Source organism: Notolepis coatsorum (genome assembly GCF_963971535.1).
Source record: "Notolepis coatsorum genome assembly, chromosome: 16".
In the NCBI taxonomy this organism is placed as follows: domain Eukaryota; kingdom Metazoa; phylum Chordata; class Actinopteri; order Aulopiformes; family Paralepididae; genus Notolepis; species Notolepis coatsorum.
Window position 1 is genome coordinate 37,195,219 of NC_140180.1, and position 17,369 is coordinate 37,212,587.

Below are 17,369 nucleotides of genomic sequence, written 5' to 3' on the forward strand. Positions count from 1 at the left end.
ATTACAAGCCCTCCCCCCTCCTCCTGTTGATGCACATCACAATCTGCACACTAAAAGGTTTTAGTAAAAATGTAAAAAAAAAAGGCTATGATCAGGAATAGACTGTATCCTCATCCCAGCCTCCCCGGCGACTCTCCTCCTCGTCGGTGACCTTTGGCCTTCGATTCATCATGTTTCATGGGTAATTGGCTTCAAAGTGCTCGCCAGACATGATCAAATTATAATCAAGCCTCCGAAGCTTCCAAGTTGTGAGCCCATTGTTTTTCAGTGATCATCTTGTAGACTCTAAAAAGACAATTTAATTCATCAAGATTTTTCTTCAGGTGCCTTGGTTTAAAAACGTTTGGGAACCTCTGTTGTAGAGGCACCACCACGTATGGGGGCAGCTCGTCGATAGTCAAACGGTTGGCTACGCCACCTTTATTTACAGCACTAAGAAAGTAATTAAAGTGAAAGAGGAATTCAATGTGTGTGTATGTGCGCTTGTGTTTTTGTTCAAGGGTTGTGGGTGGAGGTGTGTGTGTGTGTGTGTGTTCGTGTGTGTGTGTGTGTGTGTGTGTGTGTGTGTGTGTGTGTGTGTGTGTGTGTGTGTGTGTGTGTGTGTGTGTGTGTGTGTGTGTGTGTGTGTGTGTGTGCAGTAGCAGAGGAACAGCTTGCATAACAAACAAAAAACAAACAGAGGGGGAAAAAAAGCCTACGGCCGACAAGTCACCATAGTGATGCAGTCATGGCAATGGCCACATGCTGATTTGCGAATTAACTCAGCACTTCACTCACAGAGCCCTCATTGGAATGTGCAAAGGCGCAGAGTGATTCAGGAATCAAATTACACAGTGACATTTATGGAGGTTAAGAAGCGCCATACTGTTCCTGGGATCAAGTCCGGTCGGTTTGGTGGCTGTGAGAAAGGGTGAGAGCGCGATGGGGGAAGATAGTATCTACCACTGGTTAATGTTTAACCTCTGTGATAGGGCCGGATGTGTGTATCACATGGCCATTCTCGCTCGACAGGAACAGCTCTCCCAGTTCCCGACTGATCTGAGGAACTGAAAGACAAACAAATAAAACACTCGCTTATTTAATTAGGAGCTCGCTGCGCCACTGTTCTGATGCGGGCGATAGAAGCGACTACCACCCCTCTGGTGGCAATGTATATCAACACTGCTGACGATTCCACCCATCCGCAAACACACAGATTATAGTCAGACGTACAGGTAATGATGATGGAAACAAAGCAGATCCATATAGCCCACACGTCGGCATGCACATACTAATGAACACAATTGAAACGGTCTCACGTCCAATAAAATAAAACACCTCTCATTACATTAACTGATCCTCCTCCCATCCCTTGCAAGAATGGGAGTCGCGGGTTCTGAGCTGGCATGGCTATCATCATACCTTGACGACCGCTTCTATCAAGTATCATAGAGAGTTACCCTTTCGGACCCCCGCCCCCTACAGATGGGTGTCGCCCAGGGCTTGGTCCTTGGATCCCTCCTCTTCTCTCTCTCTCTACACCAAATCTACCTGTATTCATTATCACTTTGTCATGCCTTCTCATACCACTGCTATGATGATGACACTCAACTCTTCCTCTCCTTTCCTCGCTCAGATACCCAAGTCTCTGAACAGGTCTCGGCCTGCCTGTCCGACATTTCCACCTGGATGATACACACCACTATGAAGAGCATGTGCATATCTGTGCATATCTGTCTGTGGGGTGAAGTTGTGGAATCGTCTACCAGAGGAGTTAAAAGAATGTACTTGGGTCAATGACGTGACGCCAATCTTTTCTGTCCAACTGAATTTTTTACCTTAAAAAAACATCAAAATTCATAAAAAGATAACATGTATCTCTAATACCTTCCCCATATACATACCCACTCTAACTCCTCAAAAAGAATTGTTATTGGTAATTTTTCTGCTATCTGAAGTGTCAAAAGTCCATGTGGGGCGACCGTCCAGCATTGACTTCTATTTGGACAACTGGCTTAAAATCACTTTAAATCTATTTAAATATATCCCTTGCCCTATTTGGCATAATTTCAAACATGTTTTGCATTCATTGACAAAATGATGAAGCATTTGCACATATATTTCCATCATAATATACAAACGAATGTTGTCAGAATATGTTCATTTTATGAAATATCATCTGGGGCGACCATCAAGAAAACACAATTGTGGGACTTTTATTTTGAAACCACCTCAAGGACACATGTTGTCACATGTGAGGGACCCAGAGAAACAACTGGCAGGTTAGTAAGTCTCTCATATTTGCAAATAAATCTCTTTTTTAACTGCTGTAATGTAGTTGCCACACACGAGTTATTTTAAGCTCAAAGAGGAAAAAGGCAAAATAGCCTGTGGTGTTATGTTAATGTGTGTGCGTTAATATGACACACAGAGTACAGGCCACCGTACTGGGGTCAGACAGGTACGCGGGGCAGAGTAGACTAGGAGCGGATAATAATGGACCTGTATGGTAGAGCTATGGAGCTAACAGAATAAAGACACTCACAAACAAATACAGAGGACTCACGTGTATACTTGTGGAATAACACGACACAGCCAAGTGTAATATCTGCAACGCAAGTATTTCTAGGCGGGGCAGCAACACTGGAAACTTCAACACCACACAACACTTGCAGATTCATCATTGAAACGGAGTATGCAGAGTTCATACGTGCAACAAATGCCAAGAGTAAAAGTTTTGCCGCAGCAGCTAACGTAGCTGGAAACCATTCAGAAGCGTGAGAAACTCCCTGCAGACGATAACCGAGAAAATAACCATATTTATTGTGCTGGACAACCAGACCCTTTCTGTCTGAACATGTAGGTTTCCGACGCTTAGCCTTGCTTCATGTTGCCAAACCGTCATTTTATCTCCGACACGGGTATCCCAAATAAGTACAATGTTGTGTTTCTTTTTCAAATGTAGCCAAGAGTAAAGACCCTAACCCATATGTGTCAAACGCAAGGCCCGCAGGAAAGGATAGAAGCTGATAAGCTAAATGTATTATCTGTGGACAGAGTCTCACTTCAGTTTACAAGGTGTAGCTGAAAAGAGACGGGTTAAATGCAGAGACAGGATACCGCATACCGGGGGTGGGGGGCAAAAATGCAAACCTTTTTTCTTCATTCAACTTTAAAAACACTCAAATCTCTTAATTTGGGGTTTTTGCATAAATGCATGTGTTGTGTACACTACATTCCAAATGTTTGAACAATGGTCAAATATATCCTTCTTTTCTGTATTTTAAAATTGGCCTATTTAAAAGTCTTATCCGTCAATGATCCACTTACTGCTAATTTCAAAAGGATAAACAACTTATTCTTGAGAAGTATGCCGTGGGTATTTTGAATCAAACTGATTAGATTAATTGGTAATTTTTGTTATTGTTGATTGTTGTTAATTATTGTTATTTTTAGTTTTTTTTTCAAATAAAAAAACTTGATAACGAAGATCAGCGATACATTTAAGATGATGCACTGGGTTAGGGCATTTACAAGCTTGTAGCTTCAGCCCTAACCTTTTCAGCCAACTTGTAATTTGATTTGTGTGTTGTTGTTTTTTTTGTACGCTAAATGGCTCGAAATAAACGTCATTCATTCATGATGACCAACCACCTCAAACTAATCCTGAGCAAAATGGAGCTACTTCACTTGCTGACTGAATCCTCCCCACTGACTGACCTTTCAATAACCATGGTTGTGGCTGTGGCTCCATCCCTGACCGTCAAGAAACTAGGTGTGGTCCTTGATGACCGGCTCGACTTGTCTGCTCACATTGCCTCAACAACCAGAACCAGCTGATTCTTCCTGAGCAACGTGAGAAAGACCTCCTGACTTAATGTAACCACCCAACTCCTCCCGCAATCAACAGTTATGTCACACCTTGACTATTGCAATGCTCTGCTAGCTGGTTTACCAGCTTGCGCCGCCAAGGCACTTCAAGATGGAACACAACTGCCCGCCTGACCTCCAACCTACCAAAGTCAGCCCATGTTACCCCACTTCAAAGAGAGCTGCACTGGCTTCCCATTGCCACACAAATCCGCTTAAAGGTTCTTGACCTGGCATTCCATGGAAACAAAGGGAACGGCTCCCTCCTATGTCTGGTCAATGGTCTCTAACTACACATCCTCAAGATCCCTACAGTCTGCATCCTCCGACTGCCTGAGACCCACTCCTTCTTGAGATCCTGGGTGGGGTCATTGCAATTAAGCAGACTATTTTCTTTCCTGGCTCCACAGTGGTGGAGTGAACTTCCCACCAGTCAGCACAGCTGAAATCCGCCCAATTTGACTAAAAACACACTTTTTCAATCAATATTTGAATAAAAAAAAATTATAAAAATGTTTTTGTCTTTCCTACGATGTACTATGCTACTATGTCTATACTACCATGACCATCTACTATGCACTATGCCTATACTACTACCTACTATGCTACTATGGCTATACTACTATGCACTCAAAATTAAACACTCAAATTTGCCACTACTAAACGAACAATACCACATTCAGAGATCAGATCTGACAATCCGGCACCTCGCTGCAGGGCGGTGCATTTGTATGGAAGCTGGGCCATTTGTGTGACATCATGCTGTGGGCTTTTAACCCCCCCCCCCCCCATCCCTCATCTTCCGCTGTGATCGATTGGCCACTGCAGCGTGGGTGTCTGGCAAAAGAAATTACCAGAGTTTCTTGCGGAAACGCCGTTCCATTTTCTTTGGGCAACCCCATGTGGTAACAACTGTCAGAGCCCAATGCAACCATCCCCCGTTCAGAAAAAGGGAGAGCGTGCGTCCCCCCCCCCCCCACCCCGCATTGTCGGATCTGATCTGAATGTGCCCTTAGCCGCCAGAGGTGTACCCTCCCGCTCGCTTGTTGTACACGATTTGTAAGTCGCTTTGGATAAAAGTGTCAGCTAAATTACTAAATGTAAAAGGCTGCGCCGTGAGGAGGCTGTATAAGGCAACAGAGACAAGCACCCACAACACGTCTTGTGCATTTGTGCATGCTCCCTCGTGCAAGGCTTATATAAGCCATGGTAACAATTATGAACAACATGGCTTGTTCCATTTTCATAGGCGGGCAGTTTCATCTGTTCCAGAATGAGCTGATCTATTGCATAAGCACTTTAACAGGCTAAAAATAACACAGTACCCTATATGTACAAGAGCGAGAATATTTTCAGCCAAATGCGCTCTCTCAACTCCACAAGGAGCAGCTAACAGCAGGGGGCACGTGCACTCTCTCTCACACACACACACACACACACACACAAAGCTCTCTATCTTCACAATTGAAAAAGATTGGCATGGACTGCTGACGTGGGATGGAGAGGATATGGAGGAGGGAGACGGGGAGAGAGAGATGGAGGATTCGACCTAGGCTAGGTGAGCTGGCTTATAGAGCCAGACAGTCACCAAACCCTGGACGGCCAGGGATCTTCTTTTTTTTTCAATTAGCGCCACTCTCTCCTCCTGCTGCTGTGAATGTGTGTGTGTGGGGGGGGGGGGGGGGGGGGGGGCTTGTGGCTGGCCTGCGTTGTACTCTATATGCATAATGCAGGACGGGTGGTCCCCTAACCCTATTGCATGGAAGGGATTACTTTAATGATTTCATTCAGAGCTATTGTTTGGGGCCAGATTAGCCCCCCCCCCCCCCCCACCTCTATTCAGATGCAGCAGCACCAAACTGTTGCCGGTGTCTGTCTGCTAGCCGACTTGCAGACCGACTGGGGGGGGGGGGGTAACTATCCAACACAAAGGCTCAGCAGTGACCAGGGCAAGGCCGTGGAGGGGCCAGGGCGGGGGGGGAGCACTAGACAATTCCTCTCATTGATACTAAAAGGATGAGGAGAAACATGTGCACAATATGGATGGCGCTTATCATCACCATAGCTATTATAAAGCTTTCTATGTCACCGCATGTCAAATTACACAGCAAAAGTGGAACCATCAGGGGTTTAGTTCACGCTCGAGTGGTGCGCCTTACCATTACTAATACATGTACTAGTCCTATTGGCTTAGATACGAGGTCAGGAGATAGGGCGGCGGTCTGTCCCTCATACAGACAGACAGAGGAGGTAGTGTGGAGGAGGTTGGCCAGTGGTCAAGGGGACGAGTAAGCCGTCAATAACCCACTACGGACAACTGTAGCCAGGGACTAATAGCCGTATGTGTGGCGCCATTGGATGACTCACTGCTGTTTGCCAACACTCTAGCACGCCCAGAACGTGAGGTGGTAGGTAGGCACACAGAGAAGCTACCATATCCCTTTAACCGCTAATGCTGAGAGCTAGGGGCCTGCTTCTAATGATCTCCATAATTCAACTGTCTCTTTGGATCATATCAAGGTGAACAACACGCCGCCCCAGCGCCACCCTCCCCATCAACCTTCCATATGGTTTTATATACCGTGCTGCCTTGCCTTCAATTGAGCATAGCATCCGATAATAATAATAACAACTAGACAATTCCGCGCGGGGGAAATTGTGAAAGTGTGGGTGACGCCTGTGCACCGCCGGCCAACGGGGGAGAGGGTCTCTCGCGAGTCTCTATGACAAACGGTTCAAAGGATACAAAAAGGGGGCGCGGCCTAAGGATCGGGGGAGTGGTCAACATAGACCAATCAAAGAGGATATCCCTACTGAGTGCAATGACACAACCCGCAACACTATTACACTATTACACTATTACACAATATTACACTATTACACACTATTACACACTATTACACACTATTACACTATTACACACTATTACACTATTACACACTATTACACACTATTACACTATTACACACTATTACACACTATTACACACTATTACACACTATTACACACTATTACACACTATTACACTATTACACACTATTACACACTATTACACACTATTACACTATTACACTATTACACACTATTACACTATTACACACTATTACACTATTACACTATTACACTATTACACACTATTACACTATTACACACTATTACACTATTACACACTATTACACTATTACACTATTACACACTATTACACTATTACACACTATTACACTATTACACTATTACACACTATTACACTATTACACACTATTACACTATTACACTATTACACACTATTACACTATTACACACTATTACACTATTACACTATTACACACTATTACACTATTACACTATTACACTATTACACACTATTACACTATTACACACTATTACACTATTACACACTATTACACTATTACACTATTACACACTATTACACTATTACACACTATTACACTATTACACTATTACACACTATTACACTATTACACTATTACACACTATTACACTATTACACACTATTACACTATTACACACTATTACACATTATTACACTATTACACACTATTACACTATTACACACTATTACACACTATTACACACTATTACACTATTACACACTATTACACTATTACACACTATTACACTATTACACTATTACACACTATTACACTATTACACACTATTACACTATTACACACTATTACACTATAACACACTATTACACTATTACACTATTACACTATTACACACTATTACACTATTACACACTATTACACACTATTACACTATTACACACTATTACACACTATTACACACTATTACACTATTACACACTATTACAATATTACACTATTACACACTATTACACTATTACACTATTACACTATTACACACTATTACACACTATTACACTATTACACACTATTACACTATTACACACTATTACACTATTACACACTATTACACTATTACACTATTACACACTATTACACTATTACACACTATTACACTATTACACACTATTACACTATTACACACTATTACACTATTACACACTATTACACTATTACACTATTACACACTATTACACTATTACACTATTACACACTATTACACTATTACACACTATTACACTATTACACACTATTACACATTATTACACTATTACACTATTACACACTATTACACTATTACACACTATTGCACTATTACACTATTACACTATTACACACTATTACACTATTACACACTATTACACTATTACACTATTACACACTATTACACTATTACACTATTACACACTATTACACTATTACACACTATTACACTATTACACTATTACACACTATTACACTATTACACACTATTACACTATTACACTATTACACACTATTACACTATTACACACTATTACACTATTACACTATTACACACTATTACACTATTACACACTATTACACTATTACACACTATTACACTATTACACACTATTACACTATTACACTATTACACACTATTACACTATTACACACTATTACACTATTACACACTATTACACTATTACACACTATTACACTATTACACACTATTACACACTATTACACTATTAGACACTATTACACTATTACACACTATTACACTATTACACTATTACACACTATTACACTATTACACTATTACACACTATTACACTATTACACACTATTACACTATTACACACTATTACACTATTACACACTATTACACTATTACACACTATTACACACTATTACACTATTACACTATTACACACTATTACACTATTACACTATTACACACTATTACACTATTACACTATTACACACTATTACACTATTACACTATTACACACTATTACACTATTACACACTATTACACTATTACACTATTACACACTATTACACTATTACACACTATTACACTATTACACACTATTACACTATTACACTATTACACACTATTACACTATTACACACTATTACACTATTACACACTATTACACTATTACACACTATTACACTATTACACTATTACACTATTACACTATTACACACTATTACACTATTACACTATTACACACTACACTATTACACTATTACACTATTACACACTATTACACTATTACACACTATTACACTATTACACTATTACACACTATTACACTATTACACTATTACACACTAGTACACTATTACACACTATTACACTATTACACTATTACACACTATTACACTATTACACACTATTACACTATTACACACTATTACACTATTACACTATTACACACTATTACACTATTACACTATTACACACTATTACACTATTACACTATTACACACTATTACACTATTACACACTATTACAATATTACACTATTACACACTATTACACTATTACACACTATTACACTATTACACTATTACACACTATTACACTATTACACACTATTACACTATTACACACTATTACACTATTACACTATTACACTATTACACTATTACACACTATTACACTATTACACTATTAGACACTATTACACACTATTACACTATTACACTATTACACACTATTACACAATATTACACTATTACACACTATTACACTATTACACTATTACACACTATTACACTATTACACACTATTACACTATTACACTATTACACAATATTACACTATTACACACTATTACACTATTACACTATTACACACTATTACACACTATTACACTATTACACACTATTACACTATTACACTATTACACACTATTACACTATTACACACTATTACACTATTACACCGAGTACAATGGCACAATCCGCAAGTCTCTACGACAAACGGTTCAAGAGATACACTGAGGGGGTGTGGCCTAAGGGGGCGTGGTCTAAGGATCGGGGGAGTGGTCAACATCGACCAATGAAAGGGGGTCAACATGGACCAATGAAAAATGAAAGAGGATATCCCTACTGAGTACAATGACACAACCCACAAGACAGAGGGCGCTGTCAGCAATTCAGTAGTGCAACACAGTGATGGCCAATGATGGGTTAAGTGGATGATGTCATTGGCAGCTCAGCCACGAGCCACACAGCTGAACCAATCATGAGTGAGCCATGAGCCACACAGGTGAAGCAATCACTATGACTTGCATATTTTCTATCTAATGCATTTCTATGGAGGCAGATGCATGACTGCATTGTCACATTGATTAAAAGAAAACTATAAGAGATGAAGCGTTGTGACGCGCACATGAGCACTACAACGAGTAGGCGAAGGGTTGTGCGCGATATTGTGACATTCGTGCGATATTGTGGCACTCCTTCGGCGATCGGAACAGAAGGCTAAAAAATAGTGTGAAAAATGTGATTTCTAGAGTGCGATTGCATGGCGGTCAATGGGGAGGAGAACCTTCAAACAAATGGTCGTCAGTTGAGATAGAAATGTCCAATTCCATTTATTTTTCTTTTGTGAGCGGGTTGACAGCCGTGTCATCGTTTTGATGTGTTTGTTTTATTTCTACGTCCAAAATTGAGATCACACTCGCAATTCACCCAAGGTAGGGGGAAAAAGATTATTTCAGCTGCTACACTCTAAAATGCAATGGGACCGATATTTTACCGTTTAAAGTCGATTCGTAGCCAGACGGTGCGGTGAAACTTTACGAGTTCGGAGACCGGTGTTGCCATAGGCAAGCCGCTCGTTTTGATACCTTTCACGTGTATGGGGCGCGAACGCTTACGTGTTGCAAAGTGTTTGCAAAATCGGTGGAATAAATAAATAATAATAAAAAGAGTATGGATATGTATAGTGTGGGTGGCAACCTGGCTTCGCCAGGTCACCCACACTAAATAGGGATTATCCTCCACTGGATGGCAGATGGAACTCACTCCCTGCTTATATATTAAAAGATCAGCTCCTTCATCGCCAGGCCTCTCGTGGTGATGTCTGCTGTTTAAATCTACTTCAAAACATATTTATTACAGATGCTGTCATGGTGCTTGGGTTCAGATAAAGATAAAATCATGAATGGAGTCTAGATACCTCCCCCACCACACACACGTTTTCAGGCTGGTGGTTGATCAATCCAACTTAAGACTTAAGACATAACTTAAGCATTATGTTGAGTGTACCTTATGAATAACAAATCTGGAAATAAACTCAGAAGAATTGTACTACACACTACCGCACTGCAAAGGGTTAACCCTTTCACTACCACACTACATAAGGTTAACCTTCCACTACCAGACTACATTATGGTGTGTGGTAGTGAAAGCTTTACCTTCTGTAGTGTGGTAGTGAAAGGGTTAAGAACACATTTTTCAAGAGGGGCCATCGTGAAAACTTTAATTACAGAGAAAGCTTCTTCCTCCATTTTAATGACAATATTAATAACTGTGCTCTCCGATATTTCATGTTACGCAAAAACGTTTTGCAAAGCCAAAAGCTGACCACGACATTTTGTTTCATCCTCTGGGATTGAATGGATATGCTTCCTAATGAAACCGTGGGCAGTGGAGCTACAGCAATTGTGAAGCCATGACATTTTGATAAGCACACAAACATCAACATAATGTTGGAGAGGAGTTTGAGAAGACGCATTTCAAAATAGATGATTACATGGCAGTAAAACAGAAGACAACATAGCCTATGTGTAAAATTACTACATGGGTTGCAGTGAGAACATGGCCAATGACGATATAGCAGTTTATGGGCAGTTTATCTGCATAGGACACAATCCATTGTCTTGAATGCTAGGTTTCTGGAGGATGTCACCCACACAATACAAATTGGGGAAACCCTAAATTGGGTGCCTCTTAACATGGGCTTGATTAATTAATTATCCAATTGAGGCTGCATAATTGCTCAGCTTGGACATCTGTTTTACCCCAATTCAACCTTTTTCTGACAATAATAATTTGTGTCTATAGCATTCAATAATTGTATTTGTTTTAAGACTCAAGCAATGGCACTGACGGTCTTAGGATAACTGAAGCTGTTCCACTGTTGTCAGCTCACCCCCGACAGCATTAATATTTAACTATAGCCTTTAACGACATGGCATTTTATCAAAAGGTAAATAAAGTGTGACTTGGTCAAATGCCACCAAATGTGATAATATCATAGGACAAAAAAGCTCAAGAGCTCACAAGAACTGGTCTATAAGATCTAGGTAATGGCCAATGTGACTGATAGGGACTGTCAATCGACATAGAATGCAATTTGGATGGATTGCTCCTTGATTCAACAGTGACTGCTATGATGCAGCCTTCATCATTTTTGTGGGTAGAGATGCATGTTGAGTACACCATGGGGCTACACCAAAGTCTGCTTGTGTGACGCATGTGCAGCTTGTGAGAATATCGTTGCATTCACCAGAAATGACAATTGCAATCGATGTATGATACATTTGGTCAAATAATATTATATGACACATAAAATAATAATCAACAATCAGATAACACACTGTCTATAGAAAGGTAGTATCTTGCAGCTGCCCGTTCAAACCGGAGTGGCACGTGCCCCACCAGATTTTTTATATCTGGTGTTTTTATATTAACATTTTGTTACTTTTTTTTTCAATTTCATATATAATATTGAATTATAATCATTTTATATTATGATGAGTCAAATGTATTATTCTAATCATGTCACAGATCATGCCTAAAAAAGTCACACACACAACTTCCCTATTGGTTGGTATTGGTTGCTTCTTGGAAGTTCAACAGCAGCTGGTAAGCAGCAGCATGCAGGCAGCACTGCCGTGCACATCGGAGGATGAGATGGTCGGAGCTTAAAGGTGTTGCTGAAGTGGTCAGCGGAATGAGTCCCTGTCCCTTTATACACATTCACCACAGCCGTGAACACAAACTGTTTATAATTATATATAATTAGGAAAGTATCAGTATGTCCATGTATTGTGAAGTAATGTTAATCTGATGGTCACTGCAGTCACCCAGGAAGTGAAGTTGAAGAGTTAGGGATTCCTTTTGGAGTAATGCAGACATATTAAGGTAAAGTAGGCATGAAAACCCTACACTTGACATGCCACCCTCTCTCTCTATATCAGTATGTGTAGGTGTGATTACAGGTTATACAAGACTAGTGGTGATGATAGATCTTCCAAGGAGGCTGAGCAGTTTGGAAAATAGGTTACTACTGCTCAGTCTGAGCTTGTATTGCAATTGAGCAGACACTGCTATGTGATGTCAGTAGAGTGTCATCTGTACTCATCTTGCTTCATGTATACTCAATACTCATGTATTGTGTTTGAAAATAGAGTTTTTGTCATGTTCCTTTCATCTGTGGCTTTATTATCTATGTTCTCTAAATTAATTTGCATTGTGGATATAGTCTTTTTATGTGAATGTATGCTTAAAAGGTAAAGTGCCAGACAGAACAGGAAAACACACCCAAAATAAATGTCTGCGTGTGCTATGCATGCATTTAATATCATTGTGCCCCTCCAGAATGTTGTTTTACACGATGCCCCTGCTATCTTGAAACCCCGTAATTCTATGCTACTGTAAAGTTAACTCATTTTAGTTTTCTGAGTAAATGAGTTTTCAGAGTGCAGTGGCTGGACACCCAACTTTGTCAACATGAGCTACCCGTTTCTCCGGCGTGCGGCTTTAATGTTTCTCGTCTCTTCCCTCCTCGCTTTATCTTTGTACGTCTGCTATGGGTTTCAACCTCGTAAATTAGCAGTCGTCATGTTTGCCCTGTGGGTGGGAATGGGGGGGTGGGGGGGCAGGATCACATATACTAATGGACCAGTAGGCCAGACGGCTGACAATGTATTAGCTGCAATTGGAAATGCTTTTTCTTTGATCAAATATATTGTCATTCATGTTTTGAAGAAATAATGTGAAAATAAGTGGATATGTCAAACTATTTAAAAATAATAATATTTGTTTGGACACAGTAGGCCTATGGTCTACGCGTATCGGCCTTCACGTCTCTCTTTCTCTCATCCTGAATAGCAGGTTTGACGTCTGTTCCAGCCTCTCGAAACGGGTGAGGCCAGAAAGACCGGATTCCCCAGTAATGACACACCGGGCCACAACAGACGCGTCACCGCCTTTTATTTACCCAGCAAACCCCTTAGGCTACACAGGACTGTGAAATAATCAACTATATGTTATTTTTTATGATATTTTTTTAGAGGATTATGGTGATTGTGAGTAAACATGAAGTAGCATAATGTGGGCATCGCTGTTGATACATAAACTAGTAGCTACAGGTGCGTGGAGCCCAAGAGGTCACTGTATAGGGGCGCCTAATATATCCATAATGCGCTGCTGGCTGGAATCAATAGGTTGTAGGCTATAATTGTTTGAGATGCTTTAAGTGTGCGTCGAGACTATACCCAATATCACCAGGGACAAATCATCTGGCCATAATCATATTTTTTTTTTAAAACAAAACAAAAAACACTACAGCCAACATACAGGGATTATAATCGATCAAAGTGAATGCCATTCCGCGTGGCCCAATACAGGCTGCGCGTCCCTAAAAGGAGACGAAGAGAGTAACATAGGCTATTTAAAATATAGTCAGAGGTGCCTGAGGTCTCTATGCGAGGAAACGCGCATCATTGACCTATACACAGACGGAGATGCCGCGGGGGAAAGCGGCGTAATTGATGGTAGATATGGAAAGGTAATTTCGCGGGTGGACGGGGTGTAAGTGCTCCGTCCCTCATAGACAAATCAATAACATCAGTGTTAGGGAAAACATCGAACATCGGTAGCCATCAGTGTAAAGATCAGCGGGCGCGCAGCTCGCAGGTCCAACACTGTGGTCGCTGCACGACACCAACAAGTGTTCACCCCTAGGTCCAAAAAGAACACCTATCTGCCTGTAGACACCTGCCGTTCATCGAATTATGTTTTCACTGAAGCACAGATGAGCAATTGAATAGGTCGTGTACATATTGGAACGGAATTCGAATCGTGTGCGTAAAGCTGCGTCGCCTATTATTCTACATAATAGCGATAATACCCAGGATCATTTCTATAGCCTGGGCAGAATCATCTGAATTTGTTAATTTACGAAAGACTCATTTCACACAATAACCTTATTTCGTGCGCGATGGGTCGATCGATACCCTATGGGCGACCCGTGCGCTGCGAGTCGTGACAGGGAAGTTTATACCTTGAATGGATGAGAACTCCTCAGCGTCCCGGCGGCTCTGCGCGCTCCAGCCCGGCTAGAGAAGAAGCGTCGCTCCGTCTCCGCTTCTTCCAATCGAAGCCACTTCAACCCCCCCGGAGAAAAAAACGCCCAACAATTAAGAATCCACAATGACGAAAAGCGCGTTTTTCCCCGTATAAAGGCAAATGAAACAAATCCACTTGAACGGGCCAGGGGTAATTATTCCTTCAAATCCCACGACGGCCGTGGCGAATTTCAACCTCCTATAAAAATATTGTGTTTCAGTTTGTAGCAGTCATTTGAAATAAGTCGGTGGTGGCCCCCCGAGAGAGCGACGCGCCGAGCGGGTTGTCCTGTCGCCTGTCACGGCAAGAAGAACCCAGTTGAAAGACACTCGTCGACTTCCGGACCGGATCTCAGAGAATTCCGCGGACTGTACTACAGACAAATGTTCCACTACAGCAGCAGCCAAGCATCCTGATCCTTCTGCGGTGGGTTCAAAATGTGGAGAGCCGAGGCAAATACAATCACCACCACCATAACCTGTGTCCATTTAGTTGCCAGCAGTCGTTTGGTCCTTTCTTCTTCCAATCAGCAGCTCTCAGTAGTAGGGGCTAGCGGACACAGACCTCCTTGCCTTGGGTTGTTGCTCCACAGCCCACTCCGCTGCATGGTGCGTCCCTCAGTCCGTGTGTGTGTGCAGGGTATGTGTACCAGAGAGAGAGTGGAGTGATTCCAAACGATTGCGCTCTCTCCCCTCCTCCCCCCCCCCCCCCCCCTCTCTCCTCTCTCTCTCTCTCTCGCCCCCCCCCTCTCTCTCTCTCTCTCTCTCTCTCTCTCTCTGCTCTCTCTCTCTCTCTCTCTTTCTCTCTCTTCTCTCTCTCTCTCTCTCTCTCTCTCTCTCTCTCTCTCTCTCTCTCTCTATCTCTCTCTCTCTCTCTCTCTCTCTCTCTCTCTCTCTCTCTCTCTCTCCTCTCTCTCGTCTCTCTCTCTCTCACTCTCTCTCTCTCTCTCTCTCTCTCTCTCTTTCTCTCCCCCCCGCTTGCTCTCGCTCTCTCTCCTCTCTCACAACACACACACATACACACACAGACAGATAGGCTACAGTCCCATAGTGGCAAGGAGGCGGGGCAAATAGGATACCCCTACTACAACTGCGTGGCAAATTTGCTATCATCTTATGAAACTCCGGGATGATAGAGAGAAATGTGACACATATCATATGTATAGTCTACAATCATTCTATACAGACTAATTTGACTTCAAACAACGTTCACACAATCATCCAGTCACGGGATTAGTCAATGTTTCGACAGGTAGGTAGGTTTAATAATCTGCACGTCCTCTAAACTCAAAATAATGAGCTGACCTGGCCCCCAAAAAAAGTATATTTGAGAGATTCAGATATGGGAAACAAAAATGATAACCCACGCTACGATGGGATCTTTGATTAAACCTGAACATTGTCTGAAATCCGGGCTACTGGAGAAAAACGTTATTGTGATAACAATTCCCCATTCAGATTCGATATTTCTCAGTGATGAAATGCTTTTAACCTGGTCAACTCCCATGTCGGCACTTGAAGCCGGCGCTGGTGCTGAAGGGAAAGGGCTGTGGAGAGGAGCGAGGTACGGGAGGAGGGCTGAGCTCTCTTGGGCCGCTAGCGCCACTTGCAGGACCGAAGTGGAATGTGTAAGCTGACTAATCAAAGCTCAGGGTTTGCCGCCCCACACTTGCAGAAAACAACACACCTGCAGAAATTCAGCATCTGGTAGTGAGAGTGGAGGAATACATTTGGGTCAAGGCTTAAACGGATCTTCTTCCAAGGTAAGGTAAAGAGTGTGCTTTATTCTTTTGCACAACAAGAACGATCTTAAAGTCTGGTTCAAGGGGAGAGTGCAGGAGCCTAAGATGACAGCGACTTCGGGTTCCTGAGGAGCGCTATACAAATAAAATGAATTATTATTATTATTATTATTATTATTATTATTATTATTATTATTATTATTATTATTATTATTATTATTATTATTATTATTATTATTATTATTATTATGAGCCAGTAGGCTATTTACATAAAATGACCTGCCTATTAAGGATAGTGAGAGACATGGACCCATTTTAGATGTTTACTTCAAATTAAAATGATAAGCCTATCAAGGGCGTAGGTTATGTTTCAACATTGTGTGTGTGTGTGTGTGTGGGGGGGGGGGGGGGGGGGGGTGCACTTTAAGTGGGGGTTCTGTGGGTCATCCCCCAGGAAACCTTGAGCTCAAACACTGCATTCTGTTGTACCAATTTGTACCATTTCTGCATCAATTTATGGTGGAAATGTCTTTATTTAGGAAAAGACA

General features: G+C 41.5%; 1 protein-coding gene across 1 annotated transcript in view; it reads right to left on the reverse strand.

The window, feature by feature from the left end:
• pcdh1b (protocadherin 1b) overlaps positions 1-15,713 on the reverse strand; it is a 26,298-nt gene extending 10,585 nt beyond the window's left edge. Inside the window, 1 exon segment of the mRNA XM_084331583.1 lies at positions 15,016-15,713. The gene's annotated coding sequence lies outside the window, so the exon portion shown is untranslated.
• Between the last annotated feature and the right edge of the window lie 1,656 nt (positions 15,714-17,369).